This window comes from Octopus bimaculoides, chromosome 16 (genome assembly GCF_046866305.1).
Source record: "Octopus bimaculoides isolate indiv1 chromosome 16, ASM4686630v1, whole genome shotgun sequence".
NCBI classification, from domain to species: domain Eukaryota; kingdom Metazoa; phylum Mollusca; class Cephalopoda; order Octopoda; family Octopodidae; genus Octopus; species Octopus bimaculoides.
In genome coordinates this window covers 44,910,933-44,937,080 of record NC_142943.1, presented here as the reverse complement: position 1 = coordinate 44,937,080, position 26,148 = coordinate 44,910,933, and the positions used below count along the sequence as shown (strand labels likewise).

The following is a 26,148-nucleotide window of genomic DNA, read 5'->3' as shown; positions in this document are numbered from 1 at the left end:
TCAAACATAAAGGGTGTCCTTGTTGTCATCAGAGCATTGGGTTCAATACCACCCAAGCTGAAGAAACATCTGGAAACTTTAGAAATATCCTACAATCTAGGTGTATTGCAAGAATCAACATTACTTGGAACTGCACACATATTGCATAAAGTACTGTCAGTCTGAGGTCCTTGTTGTGATTTGACAGACAGTACAAACCCCCAGTAGACATAATATCTTCAATCAACAACATCACAATATTGGATACTGTGTGCTGTCTATAATAATAATAATAATAATAATAATAATAATAATAATAATAATAATAAAGATAATGGTTTCTGACTTACACACAAGGCCCGTAATTTTAGGGAAAAGGAGTTAAATGATTCCATTGATCCCCCTCTCCTCAGCAGTACTTAATTGGTACTCTATTTTACTGACTCTGAAAGGATGAAAGATAAATTTGACTTTTGTAGGATTTGAACTCAGAACATAAAGTGTCTGAACAAATATCACAAGGTTTTTTTTTGTTTTGTTTTTCTGATACTCTAACATCAACCAGCCAATCTACCACCTTCATCAATAAAGAAGAAGAAGAAGAAGAAGAAGAAGAAGAAGAAGAAGAAGAAGAACAAGAAGAAGAACAAGAAGAAGAAGAAGAAGAAGAAGAAGAAGAAGAAGAATTATGGTTTCAAATTTTGGCACAAGGCCAGCAATTTTGAGGGGAGGGGTCAAATTGATTACATCAACCCCAATACTTGACTGATACTTTATTCTATGGACCCTGGAAAGATGAAAGGCAAAATTGACCTTGGCAAGATTTGATCTCAAAATGTAAATGGCTGCAAGAAATACAAGGTGTTTTCCCAACACTAGCAATTCTGCTCATCTTTCATATTCATCAATAATAATAATAATAATAATAATGATGATGATGATGATGATGATGATGATGATTTCTTTTATTGGCCACAAGGGCTGCCCAAGACATGGAGGACAATATCAGGGGGTTTACATCAATCAAAGGGAGACACTATCACTTTAAAGGATAAATTTTCAAATTTCGGCACAAGGCCAGCAATTTCAGGGGAGAGAGGGTAAGTTGATTAGATCAACTCCAATACTCCTAAAAGGATGAAAGGCAAAGCTAACCTCAGTGAAATTTGAACTCAGAATGTAAAAATGACGAAATGCCACTACGCATTTTACCTGACATGCTAACAATTCCGCCAGCTGGACACCTTGATAATAATAGTGGTTTCAAATTTTGGCACAAGGCCAGTAATTTGGGGGGAAAGAGGGTGACGATTCATTAACCCCAGTACTCAGCTGGTACTTATTTTATCAACCCCGAAAGGACGAAAGGCAAAGCTGACCTCAGCAGAATTTGAACTCAAAAGAAAGATGGACGAAATGTGGCTAAGCCTTTTTCCCAGTGTACTAACGCTACTGCCAGCTCACCACCTTAATAATCATCCTTTCTACTATAGGCACAAGGCTTGAAATTTGGAGGGGGTGGGGCTAGTCAATTATATCAATTCCAGTGCATAACTGGTACTCAAAGGCAAAATCAATCTCGGCAGAATTTTAACTCAGAACGTTAAGACAGACGAAATACGACTAAGCATTTTTTGCCCAGTGCACTAACAATTGTACCAGCTCACCACCTTCTTAATATAATGATATGTAAACATATAACAAGTTTGAGGAGAAGAAAGGAAAAAAAGAGCAAGTCTGTAGTGGTATGGTGGAGCGGGGGGGGGGAATATAGTAAGCAAAGGTAGGAGGGATAAAATAAGTATGTGAGCAAAGACAAGAAACAGGAAGTGGTGGGATGGAAGATAGAGATGATGGAGAAATGTGATGGGTGGATGGGAGTGTAAGGGATTAGCCAGTAAAGTCTGAAGGTGCATCTGTGTTGAAGTGGGGGTGGGAATAAAAACAGATTGTTCACCACCACCAATAAAGCTTGGATATTATCCACAACATCCAGTATTGTAGTAGGAGTAGTAGTAGTAGTGGTGGCATCTATCTGTATATACATATACACAGATACAACAAATGAACCAATGAATGTCTATGTGGTCATTTGGCTTGCTAGAAATAACAGTTAAATTCATTTGCTCACCTCAAGCAACACCCAAGTTATCGATTTTTATCAATGTAGTGGATAATATACAAGATTCATTGCCTGAAAACTAACATAGTATGGTCGTGGTGGGAATGCTTTAATCAATTAAAGGTCAGTTTGGTCAGAGTAAGATGACCTGGGGTTAAACAACAACACTTACACATAGATTCATGCCCACAAACCAATATAGACAAACACACACACACACACACACACACAAGGATTCAAGAATTCATATACAGATAAATCTACATACATACATGTGAGAAACACATATACGCATACATACACAGTAAGGAAATCAACCACTTACACAGACGGTATATAAACCACAAGCACATATACACAATATAGCCAGTCACATATACATACATGCACATACATCACATATGTAATAAGTAGACCAACCACATACACAATGCAGACATATCGACATCATCACTACGCACACAATATAACCATTCACACATACATACTCACACATAAATATATAGAAAGTAGATCAACCACACACAGCACAGAGACAACCAATATCATCCCATACACACATGCAGAGAGAGAGACACACACACACACATCTTTAAAAGCAAAACCATAATGTTACACTGGAAATAATCAATATAGGTTATTAATGTTTGAGACTGTTCTAAAGTTGGACATATTTATTGCTGAAATTGATAACACACACATATATATACATACACACACCCTCGCATAAGGTCGTCTATCAACTTCAATGATGACTGACATGTTTCTACATACATATATATATATATATATATATATATATATATATATATACACACACATAAGTATGCATGAAGGCATATATATATATATATATGTATATATATATATATATATATATATATATATATATATAATATAATATAGGATAAAATCTTTATAAGAATTTATCAAGTAGTCAGCGTGAAAAAACCTCATAATGAAAAAAAATTCATCATTTTTTTCATAAATATATATAATTTATATAAAGGGCATTAACTGTGTAGTAATGTGTAGTAATGCCTCACGCTTCGAGTTGCTTATTTTTTGGTAGTTTTTGACTTATTCAGTCCCTCGAAGCATGAGGCATTACTACACAGTTAATGCCCTTTATATAAATTATATATATATATATATATATATATATATATATATATATATATATATATATATATATATAAATGTGTGTGTGCGTGCATACATATAGTGGCTTGTGTATCTACACCAGTATTTCCTAATGTGAGGTGTGCATTAGCATGGGATGTGAAAATTTTTGCAAGTCAAGCGCACACTTGTTGACCCCTAAGCCTATCTTTGGACACTGGAATGAAAAAAACCATCACCATGCAATATTTATAGTTAAATGGGAGTCGATGTAGCTACGTCCAATCAGCATACCGAGTGAGCCATCTTCATTTGTTCTGCATTTGTTCTTCTGTTTCAATATTTATTGTCCAGTGTCAAGCATTTATAAAAGCAGCAGTGAACTCCATTCACTATGGAGTCGAGGTATCCGTCTGCCAGGTAATTAAATTGAAAATCGTGTTTCAATATAAAAAAGAAAAAATATTGAGGGGGCACCAGATTTTTTATTAAAAAGTGAGGCACCAGAAAAAAAGGTTAGGAGACACTGATCTACACACACACACACACACACACACACACACACACACACACATAAGCATGTATATATTATTATTATTATTTTATGTTCACTTTCCTATGCTTGCATGGGTTGAACAGAATTAGTTGAGGCAGATTTTCTATGGCCAGATGCTCTTCCTGTCACTGATCCTCACCAGTAATATTTTGCATGGCCAGAATGTTTTTCACAAAGGACTGGAAACTAACAGGGATTTATTATTGCTTGTTTCTGCTTTTTTGAGATCAGTGACTTTTTGTCACTGGAAAAATTATATACATTTGCATCAAGAATCACTTCCCATCGCCAATCGGTGGTTGTCACATGCTGATGATGGGTCAATACGCAGAAAGTGTGTCAATAGCCAGCTGGAGGAGGTGTCTTCCTGGGGCTACAAGCTACAGTAGCATCAACTCTTAAGGGTTAGCTACATTTAGGTGGCAAATATACTTCACAAAATTATTATATATATGTACACACACACATATTATTAAGGCACATATGGCCTAGTGGTTAGGGTGTTGCACTCATGATTGCAATTGTGTTCTTGAGCAAAACATTGTCATCTCATGTTGCTCTGCAATCACTTCAACACCTGTGTGATACACTGTTCACCTATTGTGAGCTAATGTACAGCACATACATTTGATCACTATAAACATTGATAGAATGCATCAATAGAATCATAACCAAGCTGAAGAAAAAAGTACTGGTACTGATTCATTCAACTAAAAATTCTTCAAGGTGGTGCCCCATAATGGCCACAGTCTAATGACAAATAAAAAATGCATCAATCAATGTAGTGCCTTAGTGCCTTAGGTTAAATTTTCTTGGCCCACCTGTGGAGAATACGTTACACAAATGTGGTGTGGCAGAGTTTTTGGAAACACCTACTCTATGCAGTCACTCAACTTGCTAAAAATAGTAGTTGTCAGACCTTACTCTCTCAACCATTTTGACACACAGATGGTTTGATAAAATTGTTTCATTCACACATCCATACAAAGACGCCCACACACAATAGAATGAATAAATATTTTAATACACACATGCATATTAGAGAGAGAGAGAGAGACATACACATTATTATATACACATCCAGATACCCACACATATTTATTCACACATACATACAACATGCACACAGATAGGAACAAAAACACATAATATTTTGACACCCACACACACACATACAAAGGCATACACACAGAGGAACAAATACACACTTTAATACACACACACACATATTATATTTTAATATATACACATACAAAGACACACACATACACACACACTGAGAATAAATCTGAAATGATAGTTTACAATTGTGGTAGTAAAATAAAGCAGAGACAGAGACAATAGACTGTAGAATGAAACATCGAAGACTTTGGTTAGACAATTGGTGCCAACTATTGATTACAGACACAAGCTTGTTTTAATTTAATCAACAAACTGAAACAAGCAAATTAAATTCCACCAAACAGATGCCGTTCTGGAACATTCAGCCTGGACATCTCATTGTTTGTTTGTTTGTTTGTTTTTGTTTTTTAAATATTCACAAGAACTTGGTGACCCCATGTAAATATTCTTCCACTAGAGATCTGACATCTCTTTGACAACAAAACTGACAGAATTCATCATCATCATCATCATTTATAGCAGTAGGTCTTCAACAATTGTATACCTTTCTTGTTCCCATGCACAGTAATATCTCCCTGCAGCAAAACTTGCTTTTGCAGAATACTAGAAATGAATGACACTGCTTGCACGACAATGACACTTGTGCACAACTATCAGGCAAAGTCAAGATAACACACACACACACACTATATATATACATCATCATCATTTAATGCTTTAGCATTCAGATTACAAAATCCAAAGAATCACTTACACACACACACACACACGATAGGTTTCTTTCAGTTTCCATCTACCAAATACACTCACACAGGTTTGGTGAGCTGAGGTTATAGTAGGAGACACTTGCCCAAGGTGCTACACAGTGGGACTGAACTCAAGATCACATGTTTGGAAAGCAAACATCTTAACCATACAGCACCTGTGTGTGTGTGTGTGTGTGTGTGTGTGTGTGCGTGCGCGCACACACACACGTGTATACATATATACATACCAGGTTTCTTTCAATTTCTATCAAACTCATTCACAGGATATTGGCCAGTGTGGGCTTATAGTAGATGATGATGATATAATTCAAAATAAAATTTCAATTAATACTTCAGTGCAAGCTTCACTCACTCGTTACTTACTCACATCCTCATTCTAAAGTAACCCACAACCGTCTAAAATACTGCCGCACACCATACTTCACTTTGAGAAATACTGGTCTAAGCTAAGAAAGTTTTTAAAAAATGAAGTGTTGTAGCATTGTTCATATTCACCTGACATTTCATCAACAGAGAATCACCTTACCAAACACTTTTAGCTTGATATCAGTAATAACAAAATTTAATAATAGGGAAGATATAATAGGCTCTTCTGCTGAATTTGTAGTAAAAATGGCAGATTATTACAGAAGGATAATAACCTTGGTAAAAAGCTTATGGCTTCAAAAATATTATGTTTAGATTTAAGATTTAAACATGCTTTATTGTTTACATCATTATTCCTTCTTTGACTACAAAAGTGACATATCATGAATGACAACCCAATAATTAAAATAAATAGATACATAAAGGCTTCCAGCAGAATGTGAACTCAGGATAATTAACTTTGATGTTTAGTTCTAGGCTAGCATTTCTTTATCTTCAGCTATATTTCTCCCCACCTCTGTCACCATCACTTGGAAACCTGAGTTAGTATCATTTGCTATACCCACAGGCCAACCAATATCATGTGAAAAGATTTGGTAGATGAAAATAGTAGCAAGCTGGCTAGTTTCTGTTTTTTTTCTTTTTTTTTTTTAAACTGGAACTAAGGGTCAATATCACTTCATTTAATGTCCATTTCCCATGCTGGCTTGACAGGAGCTGGCAAGGTCAGGGACTGCACTAGGTTCCATAGTCCATTTTGGCCTGGTTTCTACAGCTTTCCTAACGCCAACCACTTTCCAGAATGTACTGGGTGCTTTTTATGTGACAATTTATTTCGCAATTCAAGTTTCATGCCATTGTGAACTCCAGTGCCTTAAAATCACAGTAATTAGAAATTCAATATGACAAACTTTCAGTTTCAAAAAGAAAAAAAACCTTATTCTGAGCATGCATGAAGCACTCTTCATTCATTCATCTGACATACACAAGTACACACACACACACACACACACACATACAGATATACATTGGTGCCAGGAAGCACATTCAGTGGTAGAAATCACACCAAAGCTAGCATTGGAGCTCAAGGCAACCTTTTAGTTTGCTAAATCATATCAAACTGTCCAATTCATGCCAGCATGGAAAACAGATTTCCAAAGCTGGCAATATATTGATATATAAATGCATGCATGTGTGTTTACACGTGTATGTGTGTGCATGCAAATGTATATGACTGCTTACATTCCATGCTTGTCCCCACTTGTGCAAAGTTGTGCTGATGTTGACATTTCTTGTTGAAATTACAACCAGTAGATCTACATTTTCACAGACCTGTGGAGTGGAATAAAAATATCCTTCACTTGAAAAACAAGTAAAAGTCAGCAACAGGAAGAACATCTAGTCATAAAGTCCTACTTGAATCAAAACCCATGCTAATATGGAAAGACATGTTAAACAATTAATTTTTCAGTTCATTACCTTTGCCCCACACATACTCATTAGAGTATATTATCTAACATTAACATCTTAGTGTTAATTTCAGGTTAACAGCTTCAAGTCAATATAGAGGTAATTAAATCTTGCAAAACCAGGGAGAATAATAATAAATATTCTCTGAATATAAAAACTATTTTCCTGCTGGTAACCACATATTTCCCTCAGGAATCTTGAAAATATCTCTTCAAGTTAAGAACTCTGGTTCTAAGCACAACTACTTTAGCTTTAAACAATGAAAATGCTTCTAAGTGATTGTTAGACTTGCAAGAAATAGTAACCAAATCTACCTCAAATTATACCCTGGTACATTGGATTATGTAGTGCTGGGTGTATTGTGTCTAGAAATAAGATAGGGTAAGCACAGACAGAATGCTTCTGATCATGGTCCGGTTTGATCATGGCTAACCCAGGGCCAAACAAACAACAACCATTTTTGCAACTCCAGCAAAGTTCTACATTAGATCTGAGATCTGTAAAGAAGAGTTGACTGAATCAATCCCAGTACATTACTGGTATCTTGTTTTACTACCACTGGATAACTGAAAGGAACAATTGATCACAATTAGAATTTAAAATCACAATGTAAGATAGCCAAAAGTAAGTACTTTGAGCTAGACTAAGCAGGGATTTTCTTCAAAATAGGTACATGTGTGGCTGTATGGTTAAGAAGTTCACTCCCCAACCACGTCATCTTTGGTTCAGTCCAACTGTGCAGCAACTTGGGTATAGTCCTGGGCTGACCAAAGCTTTGTGAATGAATTATGTAGATGGAAACTGAAAGAAGCCTCTCTCTCTGTGCACACATGCTTGTCTCTCCTTGTCTTAACATCACATGGTGATAGTTGCAAATGACTGTCACTGACACACAAGCAATGTCATTCATTTCCAATATTATGCAAAAACATGTCAGGCCATGGAGAATTATTACCTTTCTTGGGGAAACAGGTGAGGGTTGGTGATAGGAAGGGTATTCAGGCATGCAAAATCTGCCTCAATAAGTTCTGTCGGATCCATGCATGGAAAATGGAACAAGAGGATGTTGAAAACACAATTGTGGTTATGATAATGATGACACATTGTAATCTGTGATGGAAGGTGGATCTTATAGAATAACAGAAAGTAGACTGACAATAGGCCAGACAGGAAAGGAAAGCTTAAAACATTCTATCTGTCTCTGCTAGTCTGCTATTCATGTATTTTTGAAATAATTGATATTGATTCTGCAAATCAAATATATAACGACCTAGTAATTATATTTATTATAATATGATATTATTACAATGTTATTATTCTTTTGTCAGTTTCAGATGTTGACCTGCAATGAGGCTGGTGCTTCATTCTCAAGGATTTTTCATCAAGTACATCAACTCCATTGTTCAAGTGTAGTGTTTATTTATCAAATGGCTAAGTTACCATTTCACATAATGCAACATGACTTGAACCACTTTTGCATACACACAGACACACATGATGAGCTTCCCAAAAGTTTACCTCCAAATTCACACACAAGACATAAAACAACCAAAGGCAATAGTAAAAGATACTTGCCCAAGGTGCAGAATAGTGGGACTGAACTCACAAACATATGGTTTCAAAGCAAGCATCTTAACAATGTAGCTATAATTATGTCATACACTTATAAATGATATATAATTATATTAATTATACATAACTATGTTAAATATATCCTGTAACATCAATAAATATGTGTAAAAAACTGGTAATTAGCAGAAATAACAATAAGGACAACAATATATCTAATATAACATTTTCTAGTTTGGGGATGGCACCATGTGAACAATGGCACACCCCAAAAAAAACCGTTACAGGGAAATAGTGTTATTTCATACAGGATTTTTTAATTGTTTCTTTGGGCGGGGGGGGGGGGCACAAATCTGAGGACTCATAAGGCTGGTTACCTGATTTCCATGGCATATAAATGACCAATAAGTGACCAATAAGTGACCAAGATCACATTATTCCTCTGAACAGGACAATAGACAGTTGCAGGATTAAAAGCCAGTAATTTTGAGGGAAGGTTGTAAGTTGATTGCATTAACCGCAGTACATGACTGGTACTTTATTTTATTGATCCTGAAGAGATGAAAGGCAAAGTTGACCTCAGCAGAATTTGAACACAGAATGTAATGAATCAAAAGACATGTCACAAAGCATTTTGTCCAATGTGCAAAAGATTCTGCTACCTCACCACTTTCATTTGGTATATAGATGCTATGTTTTTTCCTGATGTTTATTAGGCCACAAGATTAAAAGGTTATAGGTTAAAGGAAGACACAATGAGTAAATCTCAAAAACTCAGCTGTAATTATTGAGGTATTTTGTTTTAAAGGGTTTTATCTGAATGAGGGCCGGTGCTTATTATCTTTGCAGGTCCACCAAGACCAGTGACATCAATGTGGCTGGTGTTCTCCTTAAATGACTACAGAAAAAAAAAATAAAAACATGAAACCTAAGAGGTTGGGGTGTGTTACTGAGCAAGAACCAATCATACACTGGGTATAGATTCAATACACTAGCACTGGCACTTAGAAAATTCTACCCTATTCTCAAGATGAATATATATTATATTCCATTCTGACATAATCATAAGGTCATACATATGGAGGATAACAGCATACACACACATACACGTATATAGATATATGCATACATACACATACATACATATATGTACACACATGCATACATACACATACATATATGTACACACATGCATATATACACATACATATATGTACACACATGCATATATACACATACATATATGTACACACATGCATATATACACATACATATACGTACACACATGCATATATATATATATATACATATACACAAATATATATAAAAACACACGTATACACACACACACACGGGTTTCTGTACAGTTTCCATCCATCAAATGCCACGACACACTGCTCAGCCCAAGGCCACAGTAGGCAGGTAGGAGACAGTTTGCGCAAGGTGACACACATTGGGTTTGAACACAGTATCTCATAGTTGTGATGTAAGCTAAAAGGGGAAGGGGTGTCATATTTGCCTTACAACAAACTAGAGATGAGGAGTGGCGGTCGGGGTATGGAAAAAAGATATACTTTCAGCACACAATGGAAGTCTTTGTCTTACATAAATCCAGTGCATGATGAAATAAATATCAAAAATATGTGGAGTGAGAGTTAGGGGGAAATCAATTGTATGTATGTATGTATGTATGTATGTATGAGAGTGTGCATGTGTATGTGTGTGATCTCTTTCATCCTCCACTGCCCCCCTTATCTCCAATAAAAATAACACTACACTTCATAAGAAACAATGCTATGATTACTGACACCATATAGTAGCTACTTGACACACTTTCAAAAGAACTATATACATACATCACACACACATACATACACATGTATGTGTGTCTACGTATGTATCAAGCATGAACATATACATATCTAGACACAAACATGTTTACTTAGGTATTGCGTATCATCATCATTTAAATTTCATTTCTCCATGTTTGTTATGGATCAGACAGAATTTTGTTTGGATGGATGCCCTTTTCACTGGTAAACCTCACCAGCTTCCAAGCAAGATCAATTTTCCCATTGGAAACAAACATCACTTGTATGGAAGCTATTCACTTTACATCCACTACATGATATCAGAAAAAGGGTACATACATACATATAAATATATATACATACTCATGATGACATAACACACGACAGATTTCTTTCATTACTTGCCAATCAAATCTACTCAGAAGGCTTTGGTTGGCATAAAGCTATAGACGACACTCGACCAAGATGTAGCACAGTTGGACTGAAGACAAGACCACATGAGTAGGAAGCAAGCTTCTTAATTAGACAGACACACCTGTGCCTATGATTTTATATACATATATATATATATATATATATATATATACACACACACACACACACACACACACACACACATGACAGAAATAAATAGACACCCCTATAATCATTAAAATATATTTAAATCTGAAATTATGCATTCAAATTATTTATTAATTGTTTCACAAATCCCTTCAGGTAGATGACCTTGCTCAATCTGTAGGAAAGGCATAGGTAGAAACTCCATAAGATGTACCCAGTGCAAGCTACCATGAAGGAAAGCCATTGGGCTGGCGGATTTCCAAGATATAGCCCCCCCTCCCGATCATCACAGATCCTCCTCCACATTTAACAGTTGGAAGAAGGCAGTCTGGGTCAAATGCTTCTTTTGGCTGTCTCTACACATATACTCGGTCGGTGGTCGGAAATAAGGTAAAGGATGACTCGTCTGAGAAAATAACATTCTCCCACTGCTTTAGGAACCAATTCTGTACGTTTTTACTCCACTCTAAATGCTTTGCAACGTTTGTTTTTGAAAGTAGTGGTTTCCTGATTGCAGCCCTCCGGTGAAATTTACCTTTGTACAGCTCCCAGCAAACAGTTTTTGAGGAAACTGGGTTCTCGAGGTGGTCATTAAGCTCTGCAGTAATTTTGGGAGCTGTACTTTTGTGATCTTTTCTAACAATTCACATAAGAGTCCAACAGTTCCTATCTGAAAGTCTTGGTTTTCTTCTAGAGCCTTGTTTCGAAAAGGTTTTTCCCCTTTTCTCAAAGGCTGTCATTACTTTTGAGACAGTACTTCTTGATACACGAAACATTTTGGCTGTTTTCATTATGCTAGCGCCTGCCATATGAGTACCAACAATTTGGCCTCTTTGAAAGTCCAATAGATCTGTCATTTAAATGAATTTTAATTACCTTTTTCTGATTATATCAGAAAAGAAGCATCAATTTTTAGCAAAACATTAAGCAACACTAATAATAAATCAAAAAACATAAGAGTAAACAAATTTTTGACGGTTTTATAGATATTTCAAAATTATGATGCTATAATGCTAGGTGTTTCCATTATTTTGTCCAACTCCTGTACATATACATACCTGTATCATACAAGCATCATTAGTTATAGAGCTAAGATGTCTGCACATCAAAGAAGAACTCAATGCTTATGAGGACAGAGTTTGTTATTGTATTACACAGTCTACAATTCTTATAACTCAACCACCACTTCTCACTAACCACAAACAAAAATCCCTTTCCTTTCTCTTGCTCTTCCATAATCTCTCCCCCAACAGTATCTATTTTATTACTCTCTCCCTCTCTCTCATATTTTTCTTCAGTTATAGGAGCCCCTTTAATCTTGCAAGTTGTAAGTGACCTCACAAGTTGTTGCCAGGAACTTCATAAGGTGGTTGACATTAAGAAGGGCTCCCAGCCACAAAACCCATGCCAAAACAAACATTGGAGTACTACACAGTCTTCCAGGCAGACATTAGGTGATGAGAATATATATATATATATATAATTTTAACATCTGTCCATTGTCTTAACAATGATGATGATTATATATATATATATATATATATATATATAATCATCATCATTGTTAAGACAATGGACAGATGTTAAAATTCTTTCTTCCATGCTTGCATGGGTTGACAGAGTTTGACACAGGTGCTCTTCCTTTATCAACTCTCACCTTTATCAACATTTCCTCAATGTTTCCTCATAACCAGACAGGTTTTCAAAGAAGACTCAATGAATGATAACGCATGTAAGACATTGACATTCGTTCATAACTATTGCAGTGACAGAACAAGGAGACAAACTCAAACACACACGGACACACGCACATATAGATAAATAGATATGACAGGCTCCTTACAGTTTCCATTTACCCAATACTCTCAGAAGGCTTTGGTTGGCCTAGGTCTATAATAGAAAAACAGTTGCTCAAGATACCATGCAGTGAGACTGAACCTGAATCTATGTGGTTGAGAAGCAAACTTCTTAAGAGACAGAGCCACACCTATACCTCTATAACACACACATACACACAGAGAAAATCATCAGCATAATTATTTTATATATATATATATATATATATATTATATTCACACATACAAACATATATGTAGGCACACACACATACATATACACACACGCAAGCTATGTACTTTACTTTTGGCATGTCAGTGCAAAGAATGTTTATAGTGTCGTTAGCCTTTATAGGCCCGCCAAGACATGTGGGGTCTAATTAGCAGATTTATTACCTGTATGGTAAATATTGATAAGTGGTAGAATCAGTTGAATTCACCACAAAGACTTTAGTGCCAATCTAACAACACCCAATGCGATTCCCTGGTGTGTAATATGATACAGGCCAGTTCTCAAAAAGAAATAGCAAACTATATATTTGTGTGTGTGTGTGTGTGTATACATATATATACCTATAAGCACACACAGAGAGTCACACATGCAAATACATATGTGTATATGTGTGTATTGTAGCATGTGTGAGTATATAAAATGAATGATCTAAGTGATAGTACTATGTAGATGCCTGGTCCTGGCAACATTCCAGGTATTTATCACGCACGCACACACACACACCACTACTTATATATATATATATATATATATATATATATATATACTACTCTCCTCCTTACACACAACACTTTGTTTGACATTCTTCCTTCCCCCACACACATGCACACACACACATTACTCATGACAAAAGAGAAAGTAACCAGTTTATGAGAAATGAGATGTAGGAGGAAAAAAGGTTGTAAGAGCCATAATTCAAAAGAGTAATCATCTGTAGTGTCTGTCTGTATCACCACAGAGTGCAGAATTGTATATGACACCATCTGCGTAGATATATGACAACACCACCAAATACAAAGTGGGGTAAAAAAAAGTCTCTCCACATTTTACAGGTTTATAAATGTTTCAACAGCAAGCTCACAGTTTGCACTGGTCCAAATTATGGACGTACTGAAAACAAAATGTTAAAATATTGCCTACATGAAGAGACCATTACCACCTGTTTAACTTCACTAGCACCACACCAATGACCATGTAATGTACAGGAGGTTTTTTTCTTCAGCACTCTGTACTTGATAGGTCCTAGGCAATGTAATGCAGCTGTGTTTATAGTACTTATTTATTGACAGCAAGCCACAGCAGACACAAATTAGCATTGGTCCCCTAGGCTTGTGGGTCCCCTAGGCTTGTGGGTCCCCTAGGCTTGTGGCTCCCCTGGTGATTGCCCTTTCTTAACCCTTTAGCATTCAGACTACTGTGTCAAATGTAATGCTTAGTTATTCACATTGCTTTGAATTAATCATGCATTATCTCATGGCTTTGCAATTTCAATGATGTGATCATTTATTTTTAGAATGACATTGCAGGCTATGTCTGAGAGGCTGAATATAATCAGTTTAAACATAAGATGGATAGAATACTTTGGCCGGATTTGGCCAATTTAAATGCTAAAGGGTTAAGGCAGTACTGACAACAGGACAGAGAAGCAATTCACTGCTGCACGCATCAGTACTGCTTGCCAGGCCAAGTTTAATCTTCAACTCTTTCTGTGAGTATAACTTGGAGAGGAGAGACCAGGTCCATCAACATTGCTTACTTTAGGTAGACAAACCACTGAAAGAACTTCTCTGTTAAGAATAAACCTGTCAGGATTGGTAGTTCACCCTTGCAATACCAACCCACTAAAGACGGCCTCTGGTCCTATGATAGAAATTTCCTGTTTTAAAATGATTTAAATTAAAACTGTCCATTAAAATTTCATATAAATTCATGTTCCAAACACCAGCTTAATAATGTCAGTTATTTTACTAAATTCTTTCATTATTTTCAAAATTTATTGAAACAAAGGCAGTGTATTTCAATAGAAATTTGGTAATGAATTAATAATAAAGGGTTAAATATTCCTCAAGCCAGACTGTAGGCTATTGTAGAAGCCACTGTAGAAGAGAGCTTCTTAACCATTTGGTCACATCAATATAAAAGCTAGCAATCACTAGACAAGTATGAATATGATTATCATCATCATCACTTTACATCTGCTTTCCATGCAAGCATTGGTAGGATGGGCTGTCATGGTTATCATGGCCTCAGACAATTCTTATTGGAGTTGGGGACCTTCTAGACAGGTCAGGGCATTATATCTCACTTGTATGTTCCAAATGGCAAAATTCCTATAACTAGATTCCCTTTCTAACCCTAACTCCTTAATAGAGTGTATGGAGTGCATTTTATCATGGAATCAACACCATGTCCTCATCAAAACTAAAGAGTGCTCTTAATCTTGCAGTGGCTTCATGCATTCAAATCAGCATGACCAAGATGTGGGAAGAAGAGAGGTAGATAACATAAGGATTCAGGGGAGTAGGTAAAAAAAAGAGGGAGGCTACTATAGAAGAATCTTTGTTACAAGCAGAAATAACAGCTCTCCAAACTTTTTCTAATTTATTCTAACACAGGCTACTATGCTTTCAGAAAACCCACCTCCACTGATGTTTATTAAGTAACATCTATTTTAGGGGTATTGTTAGTGCTTCCTGCATCTGTGCTTCAGTCACATACAGGGTTTATCTTCTCTGTTAGCCTGCCTGTCATCCTACTACAACTTTTATGCATCCTCAGTTTGCACTGGGTACACCATATGAAATTTTTACTATAGAAGGAATAAATGGAGTAACCATTTATTCCTTCTATAGTAAAACACCCTCTATTATAATTTAGCCTCTTGACACTTGGCATAGCACTACCTCTTTCATCTATGACACCCCCACCAAGTTGAGGGGAATTCTTTATTTTCTTTGTCTTGCAAGTTACTTAGCAACCTTGCTAGTGCCAGTGTCATGGACTCCGTATACTCTGTAAAGTGGTTAGCATTATGAACTCCATTCAGCCATAGAAACCATGCCAAAGTAGACAATGAAGCTCAATATAGTCATCTGGCTCACTCAATCTTGTCAAACTATCAAATCCATGCCAGCATGGAAGATGGATGTTAAATAATAATAATAATAATAATAATGTTTTCATTATTCACCACTAAGGATTCATAAAAAGACACTGGGAATGGTACAGGGCAGTAAAATATGGGGGTTGCACTTCTTTGTGAAATCCCCCCCACTGCATTGACCTGTACCATCCCCAACAGTAAATAAAGAAAGCATTATTGTCATTATTATTATTGTTCTGCACTCCCTAGTCCAGTGCCTGACTATTGCTGACCTGTGGGTTTATGTTGAACACCTGCTGTCGCATGTAGGATGGATGTGGCTATCAGCTGAATCCATTGAGAATTGCCCTGCTACCATCCTTTGGTCGGGAGGGACAGGTAATTTTTATTTGTCTAGTGGTTGTAGCAAAAGAGGTAGTATGGTGGACCTGTTTGAAAGGGCTAAAGACACTTTCCTCTTTGGCCAAACCCACATCAACTTTTTCAAGTTTCACTTGAAAAGGAACTTGTGAGTGGAGAGGGAAGTGTTGCCTTCTAACAAGTTTGTTGAAAAACAGGTGAATGTTGGCAGAATGGCCGGTGTGAAAGGACTAATTCTGAGCATGTATCTATGAAAAAAAAAAAGGAATTAAAGAAGGGCTCTTGCCCAGTTGATTAAGCACCCGTGGTTTTCTGGATTTTTCCACAAGGACCTTATAGTGCCTCCCCTATTGGGAGATTTAATTTGTTCAGTTTTAATTGTTATTTATCTTGTTTACATGTGGAAAACCCATTGTATCATCCCATTTTTGTCTTTTATGTTGTTGCATGTCATTTAATCTTATTTTATGTGAGCCCTTGTGGCCAATAAAATAATAAATTATTATTATTATTATTATTATTATTGCTGAAGTTCAGTATCTTTTGTTAACAAGGTTATGGTTCTGGATAACACACACACACACACACACACACACTAATTAACTGATATAGTGAAGATGTAGTTACACAACAGAGATGATAAGAAGGCAGATGAGGAGGATGGCGATGATGATGGTGGTAGTGGAAGTAATGATAGTGATGACATTAAAAAAAATGAACAAACAGTCCTTGTTGTCTTGAATGCCCATGACTAGTTGATCAGTTAAATCAATTAATCTCACTTATAATAAACCTGTTTGCATGTAATTGTTGTTTAGCCCTAGGTCTGTCTGTTTGAGCAGACCTATAAGATATATATATATCTGGAATATCTATGATTCGAATTTCATCAAAGTTGCATATGAAGAATTTTAATGAGGGTTCTTTCCCTCTTTACACACCCCAACAAAAATTCTAATCATGACACATTTATCCCATACTGATCATCTTTATGTCCAGATTCCCAAATTCAAATCTTATGGAACGTATTGAAAGGTTTTTGTTCCTGAAAAATGGAGCTCATGGAGCTCTTTGTGGGAGTGAAGGCCCTGTTGGGGGGGGGGGTCTTAAAGTTAACCAGAGAAGTTTAATTTTGGGGAATCTTTTTAACTTGGGTCTTATATCTATTGTTCGAATTTCTTTGAAATAAGAAATATATGTATGTTCACTGGGTTTGTAAAAGAGAACAAAGCTACAGGAAACCAAAAGGTAAATGATCACAATAAGCAGTCAGCTACCCTACCCTAGTCGTTACTACTCCCCCAATCTAGGATTCCTTACCATACAGGTGACAGACATAGCCGTAAGATGTATTACAGATCTATAGCAATTGGAAAGGTGTGAACCAACTCAAATAAACATTAACAACTGTGTAACGTCAGGGTTAAGGGGAAATGAAAGTGTCACCTCTGGAGTTTGCAAACGACCACTATACCGATAGGTAACTGGACAGAATAAATTTACAATCTATAAATGTCTTTGAATAACCAGTCATTCATCTGGGAAGGCCTTGAAATCAATGTTACCATCTGGGGACTATGTGTGACCCAGTGATAATAAAAAGACTCAAAGGAGGTCTGCAACCAAATAACTTTACTCAACACTTTGCAACTGAATCAGTGGAGGTAAAGATGCCTCGCCTTTACTCGACAATTTACACACCACATTGCAGAAATCACAATCTAAGTATAATCTCAAAGCAAAGTCTTACACTGTTGTACCATTGAATGGCAAATAACACTTATCTTTTATGCTTGGGTGACCCTACAGCTTCCAAGAGAAAAATTGTATCGTCTTTGCTAAGGAAAAATAACTAAATTGTGGGTAAGTCCCCATTAAGGGGTCTTTGTAACTTCTAAGTTAAAATTTTAGAAATATTACTTCATTTGTGTCTAATATCTATGGTTAAAATTTCATCAGCAGCAAAAATATATGAATTTTCATGGGGGTTATGGCCTCATTTATGCCCCCTCACTTTCAAAGATATACTGCATTACATCTGCCCTTATGCATAGGATATAATTTCCAAATTTCATAAAGATCCATTCAGTACTTTTGACCTAGTTTTGGATCATAAAAGTGACTAAAATTTGGGAGTTAAGGCTCCCATTAGTGAGTCTTAGAATCATCATGAGAAGCGGAAAATTTTGGGAATACTTCTTGATGTGTGTCAATTACCTATGGTTGAAATTTCATCAACATCAAAAATTTATGAATTTTCATGGTGGGGTTCTGCCCCCTTTAAGCCATCTCACCTGCCCTGATATCATAAGGATCCATTCAGTAATTTTGGTCCATAAAATTGTATGACACATACAGCATTACCCTTCTCCCTAGGCTTGGATTTTGTGTTCCAAATTTCATTAGGATCGGTGCAGTAGTTTTCAATTGTATAAGTAACACACATGAAGACATTGACTTTTATATAATAGATATGAATATGAACATATACATACATATGTGTGTGTGTGTGCATATTATATATATATATGTACATATATACATAAAAAGATACATTGATAGATACAATTGAGTGGGCAAACAAAAATGTGAGACACTGCCTAGGGCTTTTTTTATTTTGATAAGCCTGGTACTTAGTCCATCAGTTTCTTTTTGTTAAACCAGTAAGCTATGGGGATGTAAATATTTTTTTTTTCTACTTTGTTTCACATTTATATGCTTACTCCAATATATATATATATATATATATATATATATATATATATATATATATATATATTGTTTTTAAGGAGCTTGCTTCGAGAGTTGCATTACCCTCGCGTTCGGTACACTGTATTTATTGTGGAGTTTTGATTTTAAGAGTTCCTCATAGCGTGAGGCATTTATGTATAGTAATGCCCTTAATATAAATAAATATATTTAAAGGGAATAATTAAAAATTTTTCCCTTATTAGGTTTTTCACGCTGACTACTTGATAAATTCTTATAAAGATTTTATCCTATTTTTAAATTATATTCTCTTTTACTTGTTTCAGTCAATTGACTGTGGCCATGCTGAAGCACCGCCTTTAGTCGAGTAAATCGACCCCAGGACTTATTCTTTGGATGCCTAGTACTTATTCTATCAGTCTCTTTTTGCCGAACCGCTAAGTTACGGGGACGTAAACACACCAGCATCGGTTGTCAAGCGATGTTGGGGGGACAAACACAGACACACATACACACAAACATATATATATATATATACATATATACGACAGGCTTCTTTCAGTTTCCGTCTACCAAATCCACTCACAAGGCTTTGGTCGGCCCGAGACTATAGTAGAAACACTTGCCCAAGGTGCCACGCAGTGGGAATGAACCCGGAACCATGTGGTTGGTAAGCAAGCTACTTACCACACAGCCACTCCTGCGCCTGTGTATATATACTTTTAAATTAGCATAAGTTTTTTCTTTAATGTGGACATAAAGGAAAAAATCTTGTTCCTCTAATTTATGTATCGGTTGGAGGTTCTCAAGTGTTTTAATATATCTTGTTGGAATTTAAAAGTAAACCATGGGACACTTAGTAAACCATTAGCATCTGGTTTACATCGAATTACTGTAACGTGGATTATTTCCATTGTGTTTATGAAAAATCTCATGCTTGTGAAAAATGCTAATAATTCAAAAAAAGAAAAGAAATTTTTGCATTTTCTTTTAATGCAAAAATTCACCCCTTAGAAAGCAAAAAATCAAAAAATAATTGGCCGATTCCAGGCATTTTCGACCATCAGGAATCCATTGGTGTGACTCCCAGATTGCTATCTTGTAAGGTGTGGATTTGTATAGACGCAACACACACACACACACACACACTCAGCTTTACAATATGTACTGATATGCACACACACGCACATACACACACGCTCACACGCACACACACACACGCACTTGTTTTGTTGGTTTTCGTTGATCGAACAGTGTCCACATCAGGCCAACAGAAAACAAATGAATAAAAAAAAAACTTAAGACACAACAATGATAATGTTAATGATGGTGATGATGCTGATAACAATGATCGATGCCGATCCGGGTAATACCAATGATGACAATGACAATGTTATTGACTCTTGTACGGAATGGTTCTTTATTATAGTTGTATTGATGCCAGTATCTGACCAATACTTTGTTATAGACGCCAGTACTTGACTGGTACTTTACCTTACTGACATCAGTACCTGACTAGTACTTTATTTCACTGACTCTTGAAGTTAGAGAGACAAAGGCGACCTTGGCAGGACTCAGAACAGACACAAATACCACACATTTCGTCCCCTGACCTAACAATACTGCCAAACCATTGCCCCTTTACTTCTAAAGTGAAGAAAACTGGATTTCAGAAGCTACTGAATTCCAGTTCCTTTAGTTTCAAAGCAGATGGCAGATAAATCACCCACAAGCTAGGATTCTAGTCTAAAGTAGTTGCTCACCAAATTTAAGCATACTCAGGTACAATAATATATGGTATCATACACCCACAGACAACTCACACAGAAACAAAGGGAAATGTTATGTAGTTGCTTGATCTACTAAAAAAACTTTCAGTGAAATCTATCTCAAAATAGAAATACCAAGTCTGAAAAAATGAAAAATCATCAAGTTGGCCATAGTTAGAACATCTTGATAGTGGGTCAACTGCATAATGGGATGAAACAAGATTTTCAAGATGAAATGGGATTTTTTTAATTCAAAAAAATCTGAGTGATGGTAACATGCATGGATACACAAATACTTTGCAAAGATGAAATTTGCACACAAGACAAATTTCAGTGCTTACCATCACCCAGAGGATAAAATTATAGTGAACTTTGCATTAGACTGAAGTCTGAACCATTTACATTTCATAATAAATGCAGGTGCAGCTGTATAGTGAAGAAACTTGCTTCCTAACCATGTAGTTTTGGGTTCAATCCTACTGTGTAGCACATTTGACAAACATCTAAAACCCTGGACTAACCAATGCCTTGCAAGTGGATTTGATAGATAGAAACAGGAAGAACCCACTGTGTGTGTGTGTGCCCTTAACTTGACATCATGTGATGGTTGTAAATGAGTAATAACTATCATCTGAGATCCAAGAGGACGGAAAAAGCCACTTGGAAGGTCTCCACAACAATGGGAAGATGATCTAGTTAAGCAATTTGGGTCAAAATGGAAGAGAAAGGTGAAAGCAAGGCAGAATTGGAACTGCATTGTGACTAGCAGTGTATAACAACATCTGATGGTACGGTCAATGCTGCGATACTGTGATCACTGTCATACAAGTGATGTTGTGCATTTCCAGTCTTGTGTAAAAAAGATCTCTGGCTATGAAGGGATAAAAATGACCTTATTTGAAAACAAGTGAAGGTTAGCAACAGGAAGGGCATCTAGTCATAGAATATTTGCCTCAACAAATTCCACCAGACTTATGCAAGCACTGAAAAGTGAATGTTAAATTATGATGATGATGAATACAGCTAATATATTGTGAAGGTGGGGGTTAGTCCAGTTTTACACAACACAAAACAGCTTCACTTTAGGGATGTTTTGCTTTTCACTGTTCATTACACAACAGTTTGCCAATCACAAAAAACTACTGAACATCACTTTTTAAACTTCCATTTTAGGTTCACCTACAACACTTTTTTAATTTTTTTTTTAGATATTCTGAATTTGGTCCAGAAAGGCTGTGTTGTTAAGGAGTTTACTTTGCAACCATAAGGTTTCAGGATCAATCCCACTGTGTGGTATCTTGGGCAAATGTCTTTTACTACAGCCTCAAGCCAACCAATGCCTTGTGAGTGAATTTGGTAGGCAGAAACTATGTAGAATCTCGTTGTATATATGTTTATATTTGTGCATGTATCTCTGCGTTTGAATTTGTTCCCACCACATGACAACTGATGTTGGTTTGTTTTCATCTCTGTAACTTAGTGGTTCAGCAAAAGAAACCAAGAGAATAAAGATTAGATTTTTAAAAAAAGTACTGAGTTCAATTGTTTGACTAATTTTATTCAAATCATTGTCACAGCATGGTCATAGTCCAATGAGAGAAATAAGTAGAAGATAAAAGAAGATTCTTTTAGAAATTTCAAACTTTACAAGTTTCCAAGATAGAAATTTTGAATGAAGGCTTACCAACAGAATTAATAAAGCTAAACAGATAGGTGGATATCATCTGCTATAGTTTCAGGTTGACCAAAGCCAAGTTAGAAATTTAGTCAATCGAAATTGAACGGAAGCTGCTCTACTCTTTTACAAACATTTGGGCTTAGTCTTCAGTTTGAAGATAGGTTCCTCTCTTTCTCCCATCAGTCTTGGAAACTCCTGAAAAAGGTCAAGGGTGCTGCTTTTCTGTCCCTGAATAAGGCTCATTAAGAAACAAATAAATAATTTTATCTCAAAATGAAGATAAAATAAAAATTGTAAAACGAAGAAATTTGGAAGAAGACTTAAGAAAGAAAAGCATGTTACAGATTCAAGCCGGAATTGGTTAGGTTCTGCTTTTCTTTTTGTTCTCAGAAACACGAAAAGTGACTTTATCATAGAGACTAAAATTCTTATGGCATCATTTTAAAAGAATTCTTTCATTTGCATTATATTAATTCTTTGGATTCCAGTGAAAGCAAAATTGGATCAGAAAAAAAAAAGAAAATGTTCCAGCTTGCTAGACATCGTGTTGAATTTTGTGAAAATGAAGAAAAAGGAGAGAAAAAGAAGGGGGAAAGTGGGGGGGCAGGATGGGATAGAGTAAGCAATGTTTGGTGTGTCATTTAGAATTCCAACATAATCATGAAGATTTTTATCAAAGAATTCAAACCTGATTTCCTAAGGTTTGGCACGTCTTAGAATAAATGTGTGATAAAATTTTCCTTGAAGCACTACAGTTAGAACATAGAAACAAAAAAAGGCCATGACCCCTCTCTAAATGAAGCTCCAATTGTAATAAAGACTATTTCAGTAAATTTTTTTAAAAGGGTGTTTTTTGTAGACAAAAACATTTAAATTTTCAGAAAATAAGATATAGAAATGCAATTCTTTTTTAATAAAATTTCTCACTAACAACAAAAAGAAAAGGTAAAGAGAATCATGATAAAGTTGGCATTGATAAAATCATGAAGAAATCCAAAAAGATGAGAGATTTTTAAAAAATGCTTGAACAACATTCACACAAAATGTAAAAGTATAGAAGGGGATAATTAATTAGGATATAATTACAAACAGAAAGGCATGTGTAATATTTCCATTTTATAATGCTGTAAATGTAATTACTTAAATATATACGTGTAGAGAGAGAAAGACTGACTGACTGACACAGTCAAATATACATACAGACAGACAGATGGAGACACATGGCTCAGTGGTTAGGGTGATGTACTCATGAACATAGGATTGTGGTTTTCATTTCTGGAGTGGGCAATGCATTGTGTTCTTGAGCAACACTCATTTCATGTTGCTCCAATTCACCCAGCTGGTAAAAATGAGTAATCCTAAGACAGATTGGCACCCCATCCAGGGGAGTGATATATGTGCCATGGAAACAGAGAAACAGGACTTATGAATCTAGACTGATAGACAGGCAGATATACAGATATTCTGACATGTGCATATGTGTGTGCGCACACACACACACACACACACACACATATATATATATATATATATAAAATTTGGAATTTTATCATGGCTGCCGAATAAGTGTCACATATTTTTACAGATAAATTCCTCATTTACATAATATTGAGGTCTCTTTCTTTCTTTTGTTGTCCTTTCTATCGATCTATCTATCTATCTATCTATCTATCTATCTATCTATCTATCTATCTATCTATCTATCTATCTATCTATCTATCTAGAGAGAGAGAGAGAGAGAGAGAGAGAAAGAGAGAGAGAGAGAGAGAGACACACACACACACACACAAGCATTTTTAGGACTGGCAAATTATTACCAAAATTATAACCCAAATATGCATAAGGTTAGGGCTCCACTGAATAATTTGCTGAAAAAAGATATGAAATAGAATTGGTCAGAAAATTGCCAAAAGGCATTTGATGAAATTTGTTGTTAGCTCACTTCAATCCCACAGCAGAGATTGCTGTAGCTTCAGACACTTCTGAGTATGGTATAGGAGCAGTAATGCTACATAAATATAAAGATGGTAACATGAAGGCAGTGGCTCATGCCTCACATTCTCTGATATTAGCAGAGAAAAATTACAGTCAAATCAAAAAAGATGCTGTAGTTATTTTTGCTGAGAAAAAATTTCACAGATTTTTGCATGGTAGAAGTTTTCAGCTGCAGACTGATCACTGACTGTTATTATTGATATTTGGGTCAAAAAAAAAAGGAATCCCTACCTATACTGCTAACAGGTTACAACACTGGACTACAATAATATTATTAAACTATGATTTCAAGATGGAGTATACACCATCCAAGAATTTAGGCCATGCAGATTGTCTAACAAGACTGATTTAAAAAAACATGGAACCATTCGAAGATACTGTGATTGCCACTTTGCAAGCAGAAAATGAATTTTAAAATGTTTTGTGTGACGTCATTCGTGAACTGCCAGTTTTACAAGACATAAAATTGAAATCAGAAGACAATAAATTCAATATAAAAATGTAAGAAACACTGAATGCTAAAGAAAATAAAAGTATGCACAACACAAATGTGAACCATTTCTCATTGTGTGACAATGTGTTGATGTATGCACAAAGAGTCATAATGCCAGCCACACTACAAAAGCGTTTATTAAAGGAATTTTATATTGGTCACCCAGGGATTTCAAGAATGAAATCACTAAGGAAAAGTTATGTATATTGGCCTACAATGGACTGTGACATTGAAGAAATCCTGCAGAGGTTGTGCCCTTGTAACCAAGTCACCACAGGTAAAATTCCAACCATGGCCTAAAACCAACAGTCCATGGACCAGGCTTCATATAGATTTTGCTGGACCAGTATATGGTGCATATTACCTGATTGTAGTAGATAGTTATACTAAGTGGCCAGAAATATGTAAATGTAGAAAACCAACCTCTATGATAACAATAGAATTTCTTCAGTGTCCCAGACACCATAGTATCTGAAAATGGTACACAGTTTACGGCATACAAGTTTTTAAATTTTTGCAAAATGTACGCAGTTGAACACATCTCTACTCCACCATATCACCCAAGATCAAATGGGCGAGCGGAATAGGTCATGGATACATTTAAAAGAGCATTAAAGAAATCAAGAAACAAGCTAGTCAATGACGCAGCATTGACACAATTCTTGAGGGTTTATAGAACAACACCAAACCAAACACTTTAGGCAAGTCGCCTGTGGAACTAATGTTTGCTCGAAAAATTAAGCCAATT

At 35.9% G+C, this 26,148-nt stretch overlaps 1 protein-coding gene across 9 annotated transcripts in view; it reads right to left on the bottom strand.

The window, feature by feature from the left end:
* LOC106868966 (uncharacterized) overlaps nt 1-26,148 on the bottom strand; it is a 180,308-nt gene that overhangs the window by 113,776 nt on the left and 40,384 nt on the right. The window lies entirely within an intron of this gene.